This window comes from Macrobrachium rosenbergii, chromosome 9 (genome assembly GCF_040412425.1).
Source record: "Macrobrachium rosenbergii isolate ZJJX-2024 chromosome 9, ASM4041242v1, whole genome shotgun sequence".
Lineage (NCBI taxonomy): Eukaryota > Metazoa > Arthropoda > Malacostraca > Decapoda > Palaemonidae > Macrobrachium > Macrobrachium rosenbergii.
In genome coordinates, this window is record NC_089749.1 from 3,730,410 (window position 1) to 3,752,002 (window position 21,593).

The following is a 21,593-nucleotide window of genomic DNA, read 5'->3' on the forward strand; positions in this document are numbered from 1 at the left end:
CTGGAAGGTCATTACGGAAATGAAGTGTCAAGATTCGCTTTGCGTTTGTAAATTTCCAGCCTCTAATGTTCATTTGGAATGACCTGAAATAATGTTTATGCAACCCATTTAAACTTTAAAAACACAAAACAAAAAACAAAGAAGTGTTTATGCGCGCTGTTGTTGTATTATTGCTGTGCCGAGCGGAAGGATTTTATTTTCACATTCCAGTCTGCAGAGCAAAGTTTCCAAAATGAAATTTAAAAAAGGAAATTATTCAGAGAATAAAACATGATACTCTCTTTTCGTGGTTCCATTTTGCACTATTTATAAACCGTTGGGGAATTGTTATTTTACATGCTACCGCGGCTGAAAGTGTTCTGAATGAGTGTAAATATTTGATTCTGCAAAAGCAGCTTACTTTCAACAGTTCTGTATTTTTTCTCAACGGTCTTATATATATATATATATATATATATATATATATATATATATATATATATATATATATATATATATATATATATATATATATATATATATATATATATATATATATATATATATATATATATATATATATATATATATATATATATATATATATATATATATATATATATATATATATATATATATATATATATATATATATATATATATTATATATATATATATATATATATATATATATATATATATAGATTTATTAATATATATAATATATAATTATAATATATATAATATGTGTGTGCATGTGTGTATGTGTGTGTGTGTGTGTGTGTGTATATATGCATACATGTATAAAGTCTTCGTAATCAAAATACCAGAAAAACTCAATAGATTTCATTTGCCGTAATGCACACAGACCTAAGTAACTAAAATTTCTCATCTGTTTTTCATAATGGAAATATGTCTTCAGAAGGCTGTAAGCTCCCAATTAAGAAAGGAGGGGTTTATTTGGTTCTAAAATCTGAAAATCAATCAGACCAAACGGGCCTAAAGTAAATGAACTCAGAGACAAAAAACAAGCAATATACAATACGAATTGCTATTCATGATTTGTGACCGTTTTTGAAATACAGTATAATACCGATGTTTTTTATGATGAAGATGACAATAGTCACATTGAAGAGGATTTTGAGAACAAAACCATAAAGCTCTGTAAATTAACCAGCATGTTTTCAGATCCTTCGCAAATGAACAAAGAAAGAAAGAATATTATCGATAGTGAAAACTGTCCGAGACAGCAGCAGAAAACCATTTCAAAATTGGGGAATCCTACCTAGGCAACAGGAGCAATGAATAAAATTCTGAGTTTCTGACGTCAACAAAAAACTCAACTTTTGATTTAGAAAGAAGTATATCGTGTCAAGTCAATTCTCTTAAATGAATCATTATTCAAACAAATGAATACTGTTAAATATGGAATGTAAAAGAGACAAACGGGTTTCTTGCTATTTTCTACATAATCCTCTTGGAAAATGTAAAATAAATGAACAGGATAAAGCAATTGTAGATTAGGAAGACGAAAAAGAAGAGGCCAATATAGCTGTCTGATAGTCACGTTTCTGACATCTCTTAGAATACTAATGAAATGAGATTGTTAAAACTGATCCTAACGAGAAAGTCCCTTCCCTGTATTAGACGTTCTCTCTCTCTCTCTCTCTCTCTCTCTCTCTCTCTCTCTCTCTCTCTCTCTCTCTCTCTCTCTCTCTCTCTCCTTCCACTTTAGGATGGGGTTAGATGAATTTGATCCTGATGCTAAGTAATATCAATTCCAATGGCTTCTGTATTAAGAAATATTGAGCTTCTGGTTCGATAAGGCATTATTGATCTGCTAAAATGTGAGTCTTAAACTACTCTAAAAATGGAAGCAGTAAATCCTTAATAAGCTCAGTAAATCTTGGGATTTCTCCAGAATGGAACGGAAATGTGAATTCCACTCTCAGTACGGACTAAAGTATACAGCAACTTTTACTTGCGTTTAAATTGCCAAGTGAAAAAGACTGCGTTTGCTTGCTAAAGTATCCTGTAGGTTTTGCTTGCACAAACTTTCTAAATATTACAAGACTTCTGAGCCTGTCTTCTTGGGTCTGGGAAAAGATTGAAAAATCACAAACAACGGAAGTCTCCATCATTCCTTTCTCCTTCTTCATTCTTTTCTCCAGCTCCTCATGCCTGGGCCGGTCAGGAGGTGACAGATCCAATGGACCCTTCACTAGAAATAAAAAGGAAGCTGAAAGTTCAGCATTGAATAAGAGTTCAACATTTACATAAGAAATCATCCTTTCTAAAAAAACAGATTCACTTGCTCAGGTGAGGAAATTTTTTTTTTCCTGTATAATCGGGAAACACGGAGGAAAGTGGAAACACTCAAAGTTTTAAAAAGTCTAATCAGACCTGATGCTTCACTTTATGATTATAGGAGTTTGACAGGTATAAAGTCTCAGATGCACAGCTCCAGATAGACTGCAAAAGGAGCAATGACCAAAGGAGCAACCAATAAATAAAGTAGAGGATGTTGACCTCCAGTCACGCCCATGGGACAAAGTGACATATGGTAACTGGTGAGAAGAAATTTGCAAGATGCCCGCTAAAGGCACTCCCCTCTTTCATATCAGATTTTAATCGGTATAAGACCACTTTTACTTAATATTTAATAAGTGATTCTCTATAACGCACCTTCATGAACAGTCAACTTCATTCCTTTCCTTACAGAAACAACGTAGCGGATAGGAACAGATAAAAGAAAAAAAATTTGCTTTCAAGCTGGATTGCCATCAAGTTGAAAAATCACAATTTCGAGTTCAGGTTATTATCCAAAAATCAGAACTTTGATTGCACTACACCCTCAGCAGGTTGCCACCTTAGGATTGCCTCCCCCTCACCCCCACCCCTCCCATTTCCTAATCTTGCCATCCCTAAAGGGTCCCATTACAATCTCGCCTCTTGGCCTAGGTCAGGTTGTTTGTCTGAGGGTATGAGAGTCGCCATCTGAGATGGCCGCCGAGCAGCGGAAAGTTAGAAAACGTCTGTGAATATCATGCCAGCAGAGGGAAGACACTTGAGTGAGTGAGAGAGAAAGAAAAAGAGAGTTCATGATTCATTGCCTATTTAGCGTAATTAATTGTAATTCGCTGTAGATTCATTCTTATCAAGGCTTGGTGTTTTGAGGCAGAACTTTTTCCTTTTCCACAAATAAAATTCAGTTTGCATTTCCGCAGAAAACAAAACAATTATGCAGTAAAAGCGAAACAGATATTGAGGAAATATTTCATAAATTGTGATACATTTCAAAGCAGCGTAAAACAACGTTTCTTTTCCCATTTCCGTGTCTTATATTTTTCCAAGCTGGGTAATTTAGATATATGTTTTTTCAGCTGCTTTCGCCACCATGTCAGCGTTACTTAAGGTGTGATAACGATACCTTGGGGGTGTAATTTGACTCAGAGATCCCTCGTCGGTCATCTCGGCCAATCGAGGGTGGGGGGGGTCGTTTTGTCCTCCTGTTTGGAAGCTCAGATATGGATGTTTGTGATCGTTTGAAAGTTAATGGAGTGGTTTCTAGAGAGAAATGTAGAAGTTATGTGCCTCGGTCTTTTGTGTCAAGAGGTGATGTTGATTTTATGCAGTGCTCTAATTGTAGCCTACAGTGAATCCTAGGTAAGACTTTATATCCGTTTTCGGTGTGGTGCTTGGAAATTTAAATGCAAGTGTAGCTGAGAATATACCTTTGCTGGAATGGAAAGTTGTAGGTTGATTAAAGGTATCTCTTAATTAGCCTAATATCCATATGTACTGGTAACGAACATTTTTATATTCAAACTGACTGTAAAAAAAAAAAAATAGCATGTTGTAAGGGTTGGCAGGGAATGCCTCAGAGTACTCGTAGTAAAATCACTCAATGGTAGACTAATTTGAAGCCACTTAAGTTTCTAAAACTCCGAAAATCTTACTTGATCTTGGACACTACAATTTAAAAAAAGGAAAAAGGCTTCGCTCGAAAAGCAGAATTAGGTGGCTTAAGCATAAAAAAAAAAAAAGTCGAAATAACTTGAACCCCACTCAGTGAACTAAGCTGCTGGACAAGCGTAAATGTACTGGAGTGAAAGAAAGTGTTTAATGCTTCCAAGGTGTCATAGATAAAAATACAACAAAGGAAATTTATTTCTTGCAAATGTAATATTCGAACAGTATTTACAAAAAATCTTCAAGAGCGAAGGTTAAGATTTTCCAGTGGCATGGAGCAGAAAAGAGAAATGCATGAAAAGCAATGGTATATTGCAGACATGTTAGTCTCTCTCTCTCTCTCTCTCTCTCTCTCTCTCTCTCTCTCTCTCTCTCTCTCTCTCTCTCTCTGAGGACATTAAACGTTACTTGAGAGTGGTTGTGGTATGAGTTCATTTTCACGGTGTGAGACATAAATCATGAAGAAGGGAAGCATGTATGCAGCATTAATGACACCATTAGCGACGAAATTAAAACCCAGCTTGTACTGAGCTGTCTAAAAGAAGTGTTTAGAAACGTGGTAACTGATACACTTTTTAATAACGTTAAGCTGTGGGGATGATGGGGGTGGATTTTAACTTCCAAAGTTGCATTTTTGGACAATTCTTTTGTGTTCACAACCTCCAGTGGTCGTCATATTATGTAGATTTCTCTGAAGATTTTATGCCATGAGCGGTGACAACAATCTGGATCTAGGATTTGAGGCGGCAGTTTTTTGTATTAAATCCACAATATTGCAAGCGTTCCATTGTCTCCGATAAGCGGATAAGTGTATGAGGACCTGCGATTGCTGAGTCAGTTTCATAATACCTTGTCAACAGCTGACCAGCTCTTTCTTCCAACACTCAGTTCCATGTACCTTGTGGGTGAACGTCATCGGCATCAAGACTTCCTAGCACTGTGCAATAATCAAAGGTCAAATTCAGCCCAAATTAATATCGCTGAAACGCCATTTTTACATAGATCTGCCCTACTATACTAGCTATCCATTGCCTCTAACACCTTAACATGTAAAATGTATAATATTCCCTCTTAAATCATACATGTAATCCATGGTTTGGGATTATACTGTTAATAAATACAATGAATTTAATGTTGAAATAAGGCAATTTCGCCTTCCGCAAAATACGTCTTCAGAAAACGGGGACTCACTGTTACGAGAGGTTCTGACTACTTCTTAAGAGTGGTTCTATCTATTAATGATATGATTATGGTTTAATAACGGCAGTTGTTTATCCTGAATTTCTTCGTGTGTGCTTCCTATTCCTGGGCACCATTTTATCTCGTTGCAATAACTGTAATCTGTTTGGAAACTTGCTTCTGGTAGGAAGGTACGTTTGATAACAACTGTATCCTTTTTACTCCTTCGTTTCAAGGAAACTTGATCTTTGGTGTTTCTCTCTCTCTCTCTCTCTCTCTCTCTCTCTCTCTCTCTCTCTCTCTCTCTCTCTCTCTCTCTCTCCAATAATTTGCATCGGCCTCTTGTGCGCAAAAGACAAATCGCGCATACTATTTGCTTCAGTATTTTTGCTTTCTGCGTAGAGACCACAATCTCTGTTTCTCTGCTTCTTGGACTCCCTCCATCTTTCATAAAGATACTCTTCCCTTAAAGATATTTTCTCCAACCTGAAGGGTGCCCATACTAATTACCTAAGCAGTTAGCATAGTTTAAAATATATTGAATCTTTTTACCTCCTTTGGATACCATGAAATGAAATTGGCCTCTCCTTTATTTTTTCTAAAAATAGAATTAGTAAAATATACCTATTGTAAGATTACATGTAAATGTAATTGTAAAATCAATACGTAGGAACTGAAATGAACTCGCTAATCAACAGTCGTTCCAAGGCTTGAAAGTGGAACTTGAAATACTAAGGTCTCTTAATCTACTAGGAGGCAAATAGAATTATTATTAATTGTTGATAACATAGGTTAGTTAAAATTCAAACTTTAAAATTCAGTGTCTTAATATTCATTATTTTTACTTTTCGTACAGGGCCACCAAGCACTGGCCTAAAGTCAGACAAATCTACAGTAAAGGAAAAAAGGTCGAAAACTTCCGAACTTTGCTTTGAAATGTTAAACGAACAAAAAAATATTTAACTACAGTTTTCGTTCAGTATAAATTATACTTCTTGGAATTATTATCTACCTGCGTAGTTTAAGCTATTCCATAAAGACAAGTCGTCTCGAAGTATCTAAGATATTCTAAGGGCAAATCTTAGTCAAGATGAAATTGACCGTAAAGGTTGCAGAATGTCGAAATGTCGAAATTCTCAGATGTGCATAAATCCACTCTAAATGTTTTTTCTTTTAAAAATATTATTGTTGGTATTTTCTAACCTTTGAGGGATTTGAATCTTGAGGAAGATTTATAACACTGAAAATGAAGAAAGTTGTCCAGGGGTTCCAGAGACAGCAGGACAGGGAAAGTTGTATTGTAAGAAAGTTTTTTCTTTCTTCAGTATTCTTGTAGGTTTCAAATATTCAGGTTTGCCGGATGGGTCAATTTTCTCAAACCTTTATCCTTAAAAGATGTAAAGTTTCTTTCATGTAGAAAGTCTCTCTCTCTCTCTCTCTCTCTCTCTCTCTCTCTCTCTCTCTCTGATTTTCACCCCTTCGCTTCAGAGTATTAGTACACATTTCATGAGATGTTATTATGGCACGAGATTTCAGCGTAGTTACATGTTTAAGAGGTCGCCGAAATGAGGCAGCCTTTACTATGGCCAACATCACAGACATGCAAACCTAACCTCATCTTCATCATCAAGGCCAATGCAGATCTACTCTCACCAACATCACAACCAGTATCGCCGCTGTTACTATGATTAACAAGTAAAGTATTAAGTGTCAATGTTCGTTTTTTTTTTATAAAGCATACCTTGATTTAAAGACATAAAATATTATGTAGGACTGAAATAAACCAGTCTCTATGCAGTATATATTACTAATAATAAAATATTTTAAAAATCGTTTGTTTTTTTATTTTAGCTTTTAAAATTGACTTTTAGGAAAAATGTTCATTTGAATGATGGTTTTGTTTTATTGTTTTTCTTTGATTTTAGCTTTTAAAATTGACTTCTAGTTAAAAATGTTCATTTGTGATGATGTGCCTTTGTAAAGCCTTCATGCTAAATTGATGAGATAAGGGCACGGAGAGTTTTTGCTCAATAATTCATTACTTCATGTCTTGCAACATTTTTCACTCGAATCTGATTTTTAGCTTTTTAACCCTCAGTATTGAACTTTAATCATTTCTTTACGTTTTATGTAAAATCATGTGGTTTCTAAAGAGAGGAAAGGACTTTCTCTTAATTTCATGTTTTTCCCAGTTTTGCAGCCTTTTTCGCTCGCAACACTTGCGTCTGAAATTTGGTGGAACACTTGCATAGTGCACTAATCACAAAGCACTAGACGTCACTTGTTACCATGAAGTCTCCTGCTAGCCCTCTGTTTACTCACCCTTGCAGTATGCTCTTTAAACATGCTTTTTTTTAACATATCTTTTATCGATTTTCCTGTGCTTCATTTGTTGTTATTTCATTATAGCTATTTCACAATATTTTTTAGGAATTTAAAAGTCACATTTTTATTACCTGTGATTTTACTTGTGATTTTTGTTTTACCATTCCCATTTCTTTTTGTGGACTCGTTTTTAAACTTTTTTGCGTACGGTTTCCTTTCCTTTTTATCGAGCTTTTTTTTTTCGAGGCCTTCAGCACTGCCTTTTAATCACTCTAGTCCTTTATTCAATCGGGATTTTAAGCTATTTTTCATTTTTTTCAATTTCTATTTTATCTGTAACTGTCTAGAAGAAAAAATAAAGTATTGTACACGAGACTGAAAATCCTTTCTGGACATATCTGACATGAAGCTGCTATTTTGTATGTGCATCACACATGAGCTGGGTTGTTTTCTTCCTGAACTGAAGAGTTTTTTCTCTATTTCCTGTGCGTCTTCATGATTTATTCTTTGTCTGGAGAACCGATCACAGCAGGCTCGAGGGTTTTATTAGATTGACCTCAATTTTCGAGACGAAAACAATGACATGCTATTATTTACATTTTGGTTTTAGTGATTTGTATTTTAGGAAAATAATTGTAATTATTCTTCCAGAACTGAAGTTATAACACTTACGTTTTGCTGTTTTTGGCTGAAGCACTTGAACTTAAGAATTAATGTGCTAGATGCCCTGCCACTTTGAATGGCATTACTTCGAACAATGACTGATGAGAAACGTATGATGAAAATAATAGTAATCTGCGATATCAAACTTAGCCATGGGCGATCAATGTATCACCCGCGCCTCCACCTCCAACCCCCACCTCCACCTAACCCCTCCCACTCCCATCCCCTCCAAAAAAATAATAATAAATGAATAAATAAAGTTCTTATTCATATCCGGATTTCTCTTGAACCCTAAGGCCCGAGTTTCGAAAAGTTTCGTAAAAAAAATCATAACCACCTTTTCGGAGGTAATCAGTAGACCTAAGCATCTTCATTGTCTATATTTCTTTAAACCAGCTTAGGTAAGGCCATTTTGGTAATCATCCCGTTGACTCGCGCATTGAAAAGGCTTCATTTGGAGTAACATTAACATTCACCAAAGGCCTAACCACGTTAGAATATTTTTCACAATTAAGAGACTGAGAAAGCAAGAAACCTGGTGTGGTCCATATACTCAAATTAAATCTGTATCGGGAATAGATAAATATTCCTTCAAATATTCCCAAACATAAACCAAGTGATTAACTGCGCAGCTGGGGAAAGTCTTGATTTCCCTGATCCGCGCTTTCACTAACAGGTAATTCCATCCCTTAAAAAAAAAAAAAAAAAGCTAGACTCCTGCCAAGATGAAAAATCCTAATTTTGATTTCAGACTCATCTGAAAATCCCGTCCCCTCATCAACTAGCATCTCCTGACAGGTACATAAGCAGGGTTCTCGTCCCTGTGGCCCCCTTACCCCCTAATTAGATCCGCACCCCCATTCCCCGCCAGTGAAAGCACATCACTTGCCTTAATCAGATTAGTCATCTGGAGCCCTCCAGAGTCACCATCTGTAATGCCTTCGAAGGCGTGAGATGATTTGATGATTAGATCCGAGGGGAATGATTAGAGAGAGAGAGAGAGAGAGAGAGAGAGAGAGAGAGAAAGAATCTTCTTAACATGTCATTAGTTGAACAGTCGTCTCTGTCATAGTTGTAGCTAAAGTAGATAAAAAAGGTGTGTTGTAGTAATCATGCATGAATGTTAAAGTATTGAGTAAAATGTATAGGAGTGTTATTATTATTATTATTATTATTATTATTATTATTATTATTATTATTATTATTATTATTATTATTATTATTATTATTATTATTATTTGATCAAGCTCCCACAGAAGCTAGAGAAGAAGAGTGAAGTTCAAATACAAATACCGTTGCTCACAGCTTAAATGAGTCCTTTTAACTAGACATTTAAATGCTTAGTTAAAAATGACTCATTTAAGCTGTGAGCAACGGCATTTGTTATCTAGCTTCTATGGGAGCTTCATCAGATAATAATAATAATAATAATAATAATAATAATAATAATAATAATAATAATAATAATAATAATAATAATAATAATAGCATTCTTATACATTACACTCAATGCATTAAAATACAGATGTGAAATCAACCGAAAACCAGAGGCTGAAAACGAATTTTCCTCGGCCGCTTTCGATAGTATTTGTCATAGTTTCGCAAACGAAAATTCAGTAAAATATAGAAGGACAAATATATAACCTCTTCCCTTTAGGGGATCCCGTAAGCGACTAATTCGAATTCAGATTCGTCTTGTATTTTATTGACGTAGCAATTTTTCACCTGAATAAGTCTACGTTGGCCAGAAAATATGATCAGGTTTCAAAATATATTTGGCATAGCTTCGCCTCGCAATATTGCTGTTACGTTCCTGCCGCCAGCCACGTTGCCATGTCAGGTAAAGATTTCATATCTTTTTAAATTCTTATTTGTTATACGTTGTACTTTTTAGGTTCTTCTTTCCTTCATTCTTCCTCCTTTTCCTCCTCCGTTTTCTTTAAATCCTCTTCCTTTTAAAATTCATTTTATTCTCTTATCACGCAGCTCATGAGTAAAACATATTCTGAACGGAGCAAGATTTTATTTTCTATTTATTATTTTATTTAAGTATTATTGAGCTCATGGACCCGTCCAGACAAGCAATACCTTACGAATGAGTCTGCATTTTTTTTATGAATTCGTGTTTTATATCGGTATTTCATCATGCAAAATCTTTGTAATGTGACGATGTATGCTTGCGAGTGTTGACTGAATCATCAGAACTGAAAGACATAGAAACAAATTAAGTGACAAAAAAAAAAAAATGTTAGCCCAGATACTCACTGGAAGTTTTTGATTGATGTGATGATGATGATATCCAAACTCCTGACAGTGATTCATGATGCGAACCCTTGAAAAACTATTAACCAAAATGAACACTTGATTTTCAATCTCGCGGCAGCGACGCCTGATATGAAGCTCGACCCTTTAGGTCATTTGCGTGACTGAGATAATCGGCTGCTTTCATCACAGAAATTGAGCTGTCCTTCCCCTAAGCGCGTCTCACATCTCATGATGCCGGCCTCATCATTTCATAAGGCCGAAATCCAGAAGTAGAGTGCGGTTTTAACTGTGGGAGACGGGGGGAATTTATAATCATTAATATGTTGCCGAGCCACCGAGAATTTATTATGAAATTCAGTTTTCACATAATGAGTTGAACAGTCTCTGCAGGTTTATTCTTTTGTAAGATTCATCATTCACCTTTATCAATATTGTTACAATATATTGCTTCCTACTTTTATCGTTGGCTTTCAAATTTAAATATTCTTTTCGGTTAAAGATTGGTTGTATGTTTATGACTTTTTCGCCTTTCCCACATAGAAATTTATTAATTTTCAGTAATAATAACTTAAACCCACTCTTTTATGGTAACAGTCAGGTCACTTACCTGATAAGCTTGAATCCTTCAAGAGATTATCCCTACATATGACGACACAAATAGCAAACAAAACTAGAAGAGAGTAAAAAAGTAAATTCTAGACAAATGCATAATAAAAGTTAATTTTGAACTTGGGTAATTAAACAACAGGAAATTGTGTCTGTGCGTTGTTAACAACAGTTTTGACCTTGAAGAGCAAATGGCCACTAAAAACAGAAGATGACAACTGAATATGCATGCGGAAGTTTCTTGCTCGCAGAACACAGCTGAAAGAAAATAAATCAAATCCGTTCAACATAATTTTCGATAAGTTGGGAAAATAGGACTAGGCCGCGACATTCGAAGTTTTCAGGAGGGGCCGTTACAACGGGAAGGTATGGCTCTCCCTTTAACGCAAATAGCGCGATAACGGATAAAGTTGTTTTATATTTGTTGATCCATCGGTGATGGTAAGGTAACCCTGTCTTGTTCTGCAAGTATGCAAAAGTTTTATTAGCATGTCATGCAGTGTTAGTAAGTGAGATTGAATATTGATCAATTAATCAAAGGCTTTTAAATACGGCGTGTTGCATGTTGTATATAAGGGACAGAGAGCATTTATGGAATGTAGGCTCAGACTGGCCTAGCCTGTAACCTATGAAACCTAACAGTGTTAGGTTTTATTAATTAAAGTAGTTAAAACGTAATTTGAGCTAGTATGACCCGGTAATTGGTAGAAGGTAAGGGTAGAATAAAGGCGTCTTGATCAGCTTTCTTAGTAAAGCCATACATAGGCTAGCCTATGGAGAAAATTGCGAAAGTTTTACAGATTAGCAGATTTTTGTGGATTGTGGCCTCAGCTATTCAAAAGCAAATCTCAATAGTTGCATCTCATTGTGTTTATGGCCGAGTGGAACATTTGGGGGTAAAACGGAAGAGTCGCCTCTCTGGCTCAGTAACTACTTGCCTAGCCTATGTGCAAAATGGGCTCCGTGTTTAGGCCAGTACCAGCCCCTGGGGATGAAAGTAAAAACATAAAAGACAGTAAATATCATGCACACAAACAAAAGACGAAAATATGAACAAAAACGAAAGGTGAAAATAAACGCATAGAATCCTTGGGTGAAGGTGATTAATGGCTCCATTTCAGGTAGCCATGAGACTTGCGACCAAATTAATACTGCACTCTGCTAATGGATAAAATACACTAAAAATTACTCCATAGCCTAGCAGAAACTTTATTGTGCATGTAACAACCACTACTGGGATTTTAGTACTTTAATGTTCATTGTGAGTTACATGCAGGAAGGTTGCAAGGTATTGCAACACCAAATACTAGTCAGTACCTTTCAGTATAGTGAAATAATTTTACTTTATTAATTTGGTATATATTATTGTACTTTAAACAGTTTTCGTATTTTTCCTCTGTTAATGAGTGTTTTGAACGTTTCTGACATTTGTTTCATTAGCGCATGAGTACTCTTAGGGATGGAAGGCCCCACCCATATATCCTACAATTTTGGGGACCACAGTGGGAAAGTCGGGTTTTCTTCCTAATGAACACCATATTCATTGAAAGCTTGAATTTTAAGTCGATGGCCCCTGTAGGCTTGTTCCACACGAATAGGTTTCATCTACTGAATAATAATACTAATCATGATAGTAATAATCATAATAATAATAATAATAATAATATAGTAATAATGAGTGAAATACAAGGACGTTATTCCCATTGATAGTTGTTGTCATTCAGATTATGGTAAGTTTATAGAATCTTTTCTACTAAGATTGTCCACTAGAGTGAGGGCCTGGTGCCTTGGGTTAGGTTTGCTTAGGCTGCAACCTTATTATAATCCATTAGCTGTGTCCTTGGTTAGGTTAGTAGGGTGTCTAGGACTAGGTAAGGATCTGGCATCCAAGGTAGGTAAGTTGTGGGATCCAGAGGGCCACAAACCTCCTGGTTGGTAAGGACCCAATCTCTTAGCTCAGGTAAGGTGTGGGAGCCCAAGGCTAGGTGAGGATGCAATCCCATAGGTTAGGTTAGGCAGGGGGTCTGTGGCTAGGTAAGGACTCCTCCTCCCCTCCCCCCCAGCTAAGTAAGAACCCAGCTTTGTCTTCTTAGGTTAGGTTAAATCCATACTTGTATTTCACTCATTTTGTATTTTCCCCTACCCAAAAAACCCTGCTTTCCCAGTGTAGTACCTAAACTGTAGGATATAAGGATGGGGTTTACTGCCTAAAAATTGTCATGGTTTAACAAATCAAATGTCAGAAATGGTCAAAGCACACATTAAAACATCAGAAAATGGTAAATTCAAGTCCAGAATGTGATAACAGTCTAAAGTAAAAATTTAGTGAACCAAATTAGTGATAACCATAAACATGCACACTGGCTAACAACTGATAAGTGACTTGTGAATCTTCAAGTGATGTTACATCAGCATAGTTTATTTAGGATTTAGGGAGGAATTAGTGCTTGCAGTCACTGGAATAAATATATAGGCCAATGAGTTGAGAAGTGTCATCTTGAACCAAAAGTATCAGAATTTAATTACTGTACAGTAAGTGTCTGTATCACATATGGTTTGTGTTGTGTGCATATTCAGTGCCCTTGTCACATTTTGTAGTGTTTAGTACTGTATTCGGGGCAATTAAAGTGAGAACTAACCAAGAATTTACCAAGAAGATGCTCAGGTGGTAGTGATGCCACAAACTTACCATATGCAAATTCTGTGAGGTCTTAGAAGTGGGGACTTTATGACTTCAGAACACTTTCTTAAAATTGGTCACTGAATATAGACTACTTACAAAGATCATATTACCAGATGGCAACTTTGCAATGATCTCCAGTCAGATGACAATGACAGTGACAACCTAATGTTTTAGACTGACGTATGTCATTGCTAAAAAGAGATATATGGGTACTTAGATAAGTAGTTAATGGAAATTTTTTTTGAGTACTGTAGTATTACTCTTACTAAGAGTTCCCTCCTCCATGCCCCTTCACTCTTACTTAGGGAGGTCTCACTGATTTTTGCATACTACAGTACTACATATTTTTACGACCAGCAGTTTGGTTTTGCTTACCACTTTTGGCCAGGTGTAATTTTCTCTCTCTTTGAATTAATAATAATATCATGCTTGTAATTGACAAGGAATTGAAATGTGTTAAAGTTTTTCACTTGTGTTTTGTGATGTAAATTTCTATACATTTTTATTCTCGTAGTTTCTAGAGATAATGTGATTACTGTTGCTAGTTTCATCTTGTAATTCCATTGATTCTTGCCATATATATATGTTGTTGGGTTTTCTGCTTGTTGTTAGATTTTTCATAGCTTTCTTGGTTGACATCACATTATTTGACAAAGGGTAAATTGCACACAGTTTATTTGCAGTTTGAATGCTCTGTGGTTAAGATATTCTTGTTTAATTTTGTTTTGTAAGTGAAAATATTATTAATGGTTTTACTTATGTATTGTACTGTGTTTTTGTGTAAGTATTATTTTGCTCTAGAAGCTGTATGTGGGATTAGCAGCTGTTGATTTCAGTTACTATAATTATATAATTTATGCTTGACATTAGCTACAGCGTTATTAATCGTGAGAGTAATGGTAGGAAGCTATACACATATTCATAATTTTTTCTCTCTTTGACTTTCAGGTCTCTCTAAATGAGAACAGGAATGAAGTCACCAATCAGGCAAGAGTTAATTTCTTAAAGGTAACACATCAGTGGAAGGCAGAGCTGGAGCCTTGTTCACACAGTTTTAATACAAGACCACTGAAAATAGTGTATCACCATTTGTGTTTGGACTTATATGTGTTATTAATACATGTACATTATTTATAAGGACCTACTGATTGCGTGATCTTTATAGGCCTGATAAATATGATCAGTGTCCTTTGAGGTTGCTTGCCTGAATTATAGAACTTAAGTATGCCTACAAGTAACTTAGTACCGAGACCTTTACACAGCTGCTACTTTTCACTCTGAACAGGTAAGTTTATATTGACCTTGGGATTTTATTTTTATAGACTTAAGTTTAACTGCCCTCTTTAATATGTTATACAGTATTATTTTTTTTGTCTCAAATGTTTTTGCAATTTTCTTTGATGGTTTAGCCTAACTGATTATGGGTGTATTACAGTTGATTAGTGAGGTATAAGTGTATTAAGATTATCCATTTCACCATCAGCTGTGGTCTTTGGGCTCACCAAATCCAAGTCTCACTGCTCTTGGCTACAGCTTTATTCATGCAAGTGACACTACGTTGTCAACATGCTTTAAATCCAAGTGACTTACTGAAGCTGTGCACAGCATTTCTTCTTATTTTGGCCAGGTATGTTGATGATCTTAAGTTTTTTATTTTTGTAGTCAGTTCAATCTGTCTTTCGCCTTCAGTTGTTTGATGGCAAAGTTATTTTGTCACCTGTAATTCACACACCTTGCTTTGAATGACAGCAGTTTGTTGTCAGTGATTTAAGAGGCACAGTAATTTGATAATTGTATGGTTTTTCATCACTTACATTTTATGTTAGCAGAAATTATTGAAGAAAATGAAACAATTACTTGAAAAAAATATATTAAAATTTGAAATTTAAGTAAACCTCATTATCGCCATTTGATGGGTTTGGAACTTATACAGTATATTGAATTGATTTTTAATGAGTATTGGAATTATGATCTAGTTACCAGTAACACAGAGAATTAATAACTTTATAAAAAATGGAATAGGAATACAAGTTACAAATATTCAAGAATTGTATTTGTATGAATGACGGTATGAACTTATTGAAAAAGTAAATAATTGATATAGCTCATACTAGTGAGGTTTCAGTCTTGCTTTTAATTGCATGCATTATGTATTTGAATTTCAGCTTGGCAGGTAGTGAGCAGTCAGGGATCAATTGTGAATGTGAATGATATTTGTTGAAATGCAACTTATGAAAAAGTGACAAACAAGAGACCATCCGTTGATGGTCCAAGTCATAGTTGCTGCTATTAGGAAATAGAAACCTACCACCACAAACTACTCTGTCTAAAAGAGATAAATCTCTGGCAGAAGCAGATATATAGAGTAAAGGAAGCACAAATGACCTAAAACAGGTTGCATTGATTTTATCACTTTTATAAATACAGTATATGAGGCCTTACAAACAATACCTTCCTTACATGTGGCATGTGCTGAAACTTTCATTAGATGTTTCTCAAAAGTTAGATATAAGTCAAAAGTTACACCTAACAGTTAAAACTTCAGACTCATTCAGCAGAGTTCCATCCACCTGAAAGGAAGGATGAGTGGGAACTCTGGTGGGAAATCAGTAGTTCTGATAGTGACAGAGTGACTATGGTGATGTTTATTATATCTTAGTTATAGATACACTTGCCTTAGATAATTAGTTAACTTCAAGTTTTATCAGAGATGATCATGAATCACAAGAAAAGATAGAGAAGGAAGCAGATTTGTCAATCATCAGAGGTGGTATGAGTAAACAAAGAAAACATGATAAAATTTGCAAATGGAAGACCATTTTTAATTAGTAAAAAATCAGTGCTCTGAAATTTTTATTGGAGATGATAAATTCTCATTTTCTACAGAATACAAAGTCTATTTTTTATTATTCTTGTGAGGCTTTTGCAGATGAAATTTTTCACCAAAAGCAAGCATTCAAAGTTTGTGATAAAGATTTTCATGCTGAATAACGAAAAGGGTGTTACTTTACTCCATGCTTGTAGAGGTATCACAGTGAAATGAATACCAAAAAAGGCTACATACTTTAGTATTTGAATAATTACCTACATATCATATGCATATTTTATCACTCAGCTATAATAAAACATTATAATAACATGACAGTACAGTGAAATATTATAACAGTAATGAAAACAACAAAGAATTAAAGTACTGTACAAATATAAAAGAGAGAAAATTTGTCAGTTACATGGTTAGCAGGACGCTGCTCTTGTCACTAGCGGTGAAAAGAGGCTCGCGGCGAAGGGGTTAATCCTTCCAGACTTTGATGTACTATTTGCCTTATATATAAGTATATGGAAAATAATGACAACTTTTATTTTGTTTCATTGTATACAAACAAATTTTCCATCTAGTTCTTTCTTCATAATGCTTTAAATTTACTTTGCAGTGACATACTGTTAAGGTGTTTATTTTTCCTGCTTAGATACATTTTGCGTGAGTATGGTATAGTGCTAGCTATGTAGCTGTTCAGACATTGATTTAATTGAAATTAAGTGTGTTCCTGCTTTATAAGAAACTATCATTAACACTGACTGCATTAAATGAGCTTTGGCTTGTATATTGTGAAATAAGGATTTAATATATTTCAGTGTGGTTTTTGTGACACTGATTCCTTAGTACCTGTAGTTGATAGTCTCACTAACTGAGAGATATGCAGTTCTTGACTGAGATACTCTGGCGGCCATTATGGTGGTACAGTATACTATACATCTGTATAGTCCAATTCATCTTCATTGGCCCAGCTTTGAAAAGAGGAAGATTTACAGTTTCATGTTGGGCTTGTGTTATTTTTAAATGTTTAAAATCACAGGATTTTTCTTTATTTTTCTCACATACTGTTTTATAAATTTAATCCAGCAGCTATACTGTATATTTACTTTTATGACATATGTATAGTAATATACTGTACTTACTACTGTATTATATTTAGTTTCTTGAATTTCAGATATTTATAACTTGTTTAGTTTTATTGTTTGTAATTTGAAAATTTAATTGTTCTTGGTTGTTGTACAGGTTTTATTTAAATTTTAGCCTACACAATTTTCTTTTTATTTTAGTTTAGTTTAGGTTAGAAGCAAGAACTGTTCTTACTCCATTATTTAAAATTTTATATATAATCTTAGGTAATTTATATGAACAGCTGTATCAGAAAGTTTAGAAGTGTGATGTTTCTAATATTCATCTTGTTTGATCAGTAGATTATTATGAAAGGCAGTCATGAAACTGCAGCATATATTTTCTGAGCACAGTACATGTATATGGTTGTAAACAACTACTGTACTTTGGTAAAGTTTTAAGTAATTAAATATTTTATCCAACTTAGTTATTTTTATATATGGGTAATCATGATGAAGTACTAAGAGCAACTATGTTCTTTTTCAGATTACAGGCCCATTTACTGGTTTCCCAGCATTTCATCCATGAAGGCTAAATTACACTAAAGCAAGAAACAGAGGATTGTTAAAGCTTTTATCGTTCTAGTATGGAGATTGGCATGTTTTAGCTGTTTATGTACAAACATGTATGCATGTAAGGTTGAATGCATGTTACTTTTGGTGTATTGTTTAAAAGGCACTCTTGTAAATTTTTATTTGGCTTGTGAACTGACTGGGTACTGTACAGTATTCTCGTGGAACAAGTTGGCTGAAGATCCATATTGATTGACTGTTTCATTCATTTATTTTTTCTCCTCCAGTGTCCAAGCCTTGACACATGGTCTTGTCTCTTTCTCTTTAGGTGATCTTCTGTTGGGAGTTCTTAGTGCTGGAGGCTTTTCTAAGTTTATTTATTTTGTAATTTCTTTATTCCTCATTTCTTACTTTTACTTTCTTTACATATGGTATGCATTGTGTCTATGCCTTCTGTACAAACAGTCTAAGAAAGACAAATCTGAGTTATCACAGGAAACAAGAACAATTACTCACTTGGTAAGCTTTAAGTACACTGTCAGATAGAAACTCATACTAAGTGCATAATTGGGTAATTTTCCTTGTGTCCTGGTAGTGTAGTGGCTTGAGATTTTGCTGAGTTGATTGATATTTTAAGTGAAGTTAGATTTTTCTGTCAGTAACCTTATCTTATGAGTGCTTTACCTTGATGTCTTTTTGTCACGCAATTTAAAACCTATGTTTAGTGTAATAAACAAAGGAAACAAGATGATGTAGCAATCTTATATTAAAAATTATTTATCTTAATATATTTCATTAGTATACATATAGATCATTCATTGAAGAAGTGTTTCATAAATTGTTCATCAAAGGTAAGCAAAACATTACTCTTAATGTAGTCTCCCTGATTTATAGTTGTTTCCTTTTAATGTTCAATAGAAATTTGACATTCTTTTGAAGTTTTGAAGTCCTTATGCTGGGGTGACAGGAGTCTTGTTTTAATAATATCTTAGATGAAGGCAGTAGGTTCTTTTAGCCAGAACTTATCTTAAAGGGCAGGTGTGTGCATACTGAATTTTTCCATTTGTAAATGGATGTAAATTGAGTAATCCAGCTTTGCTTTTGTTTCATTGATGGGAAGAGTCTTCATGCTTTAAGTTGTTTGGATTGCAAGAGTCTTTGTATGTTTATTTTCTTTCTTTAAAAGCTATAGCTTTGTTTTCATCACAGTTAAGCACTATTCATGAGCATTCAAATTATAGTTTGTGCATATGGACAGGTGTTAATCAGTGCAGTTCCAGTTCCCAGAGTTTTATGATCTGGTCAATATAACATTGACGATCCCTCCTTAGTTCAGTACTTCCATTTCTTTGGTCATTTTTAATTTACAGTGCTACTTCATATAAAACATAGGTTTCTTTCTTTCTCTCCTTTCTCCTAGGCAGCATATTTTCTTATAGGAAGTGCAAGGATCTACTCTGTCCGTTTTCCTAGGTAGTCATTTCCCAATAGGAAATATAAAGATTTACTTTGATGAGGTCAGTAGTTCCGTTATGTTACAATTTCAGTATCATCAGAATTTCCTCATTTCATATTACTATAGCAACTAATGAAGTGCCTCGATTGTATTATTAGGTATAAATAATGTTTGGACGAAAATTTAAAATGGTACAAATGCTTATAGATCAGGAAGAACAATAAGTATGTTCCAGTTTCAACGGTAGTCATGATTTTGGCATGGGATATGAAAGAGAAGTTGAATAGTGGAATGAGAAAAATATCAGTTGGAGAATAGAGAGAAAAAAAAAATTCATGTACAAGAAATGTTGCTGAATTGTGTTTATTTTAAAACTCTTTTTATATAGAGTAATTTTGATAAATTTATGAAGTAACCATAGGCATTATGATGCAAAGAAAACAGGTGAAAGGAAACTTATTCTTAACATTATGGATTCCATTAGAATTTATTTTTATTTTACTTACTTTTACTTTACCTTGATACTGCCACATCTGCATGATAGAAGGGCAGTTTAAAGTTGTTTCATTATATTTCCTCTTATTGCATCATTTGGCAGGTAGCTAATGCTGAATAGGTGAATAATTAAGGCTTTATACTTCTCAGTTCATGTGAATGCAAATTTGTCTTTTTGCAGTTGCCATGAATAAACAATGTAAGGAAAGATTTTCTACAGAGTGTACAGGTGTACAATGTGCACTTTTTTATCCATGTAAGTTTCTTAATTTACCATTAGAAATTAGGTACATTTGCCACAAAAAGCTTGCAATAACTGTGGCTTGAGTTTGCTATGATACAAAGTAGTTTTTGCAGCTTCCAAGCAAAGGCTTCCTGGTACTCTGTACTTTGTTTACTGCAACTGATTATTAGTTTAGGTCTTTTAGGTGGTTTATTAATAGTCAGAATGTGTTCAATATTGTGTATCTAGCAAAAGGAAGAAAATAATCTATCATTTGCTACAAATTTCATTTTTGAATTTTCAAGTTTTCTCAGTTTCGAACTAAAGATGATCAGTTTATATGATGAAGTCTTAGTTGTAAGTTTAGTATTACTGCTTGTTAATGTAAGGCTCTGTTCATGAATTATTTGATATCCTCTTAACCATTATGTCCTCTACGTAATGAGATCACTGTTCAAATCTTGTAGAGGAACTGCTATGGTTAGTTTTTGATAAAAAGTAAAATAAATTTTACGATTACTTATGATAACATGAATGGGTTCTGCCTGTTAATAATCTTGTTGTTATTCATTAGTGCACTACATTGCAGTAGTGGCCAAACTTCCAATTTCAACTGGACAATTATACTTTTTGCAATGACTGCAAGCTCCTTTGATGAATTTGTTGTATTTTTGTTTCTTATAAAAGAATTATGTTGTTTGCAATTCATAAAATTGCTCAAGTGTTATCTATAGTATTTGGATGTTGAACTGCGTAAGCTTCAGTTTTTGCTTCAGACTGATGAAACATGCAAGCATCTCATTGTAACAAAAATATCATAGCAGATTTTATATTGTTCTTATTACTGTATCATTTTTGTCAGAAAATTGGAAGTAGGACATTACTATTTCCAGTCCTAGTACTACAAACTTTCTTTAATCTACTAGAGAACAGTGAACTAAGAGTTGCAACCCTTTGGTTTTAGGAAGTATTCATGAATATATGGCACCATTACTCAATCATAACATATATGTATCTAGTTCAGAATCATGATACTAAGAGATGCCTTTTCAGTATATCTTGTGTTATTAGGGTGATTAGTGTTGTATCATCATTAACCTCCCCCACCAGTTCCTGAAATTTTTACGCCAGCTTTTGCCTTGCACATAGAATACAGTCATTGTGAGGCCTTATGGTTCATGTATGTACTCAGCAAGTTCTAAGCAGTATGAAACTTTCATGTTCTAATACAGTCCAAGAGTCATACCAGAAAATTGAGGAATCAGTCAATATTAAGCTAATTGTGAAAGCTAGCT

General features: G+C 34.4%; 1 long non-coding RNA gene across 3 annotated transcripts; it reads left to right on the forward strand.

Annotated features, from left to right (window-relative positions):
* The first annotated feature begins 11,207 nt into the window (after positions 1-11,207).
* Positions 11,208-21,111, forward strand: LOC136841373 (uncharacterized). 3 transcript variants are annotated; one of them, XR_010853922.1, is made up of 4 exons: positions 11,208-11,494; positions 14,621-14,957; positions 15,156-15,299; positions 18,099-21,111. It is a non-coding gene; the product is annotated as an uncharacterized lncRNA (long non-coding RNA). The 3 variants fall into 3 exon arrangements; XR_010853921.1 differs by having other exon boundaries at positions 11,208-11,435; XR_010853920.1 differs by having other exon boundaries at positions 11,208-11,430.
* Positions 21,112-21,593: the final 482 nt, after the last annotated feature.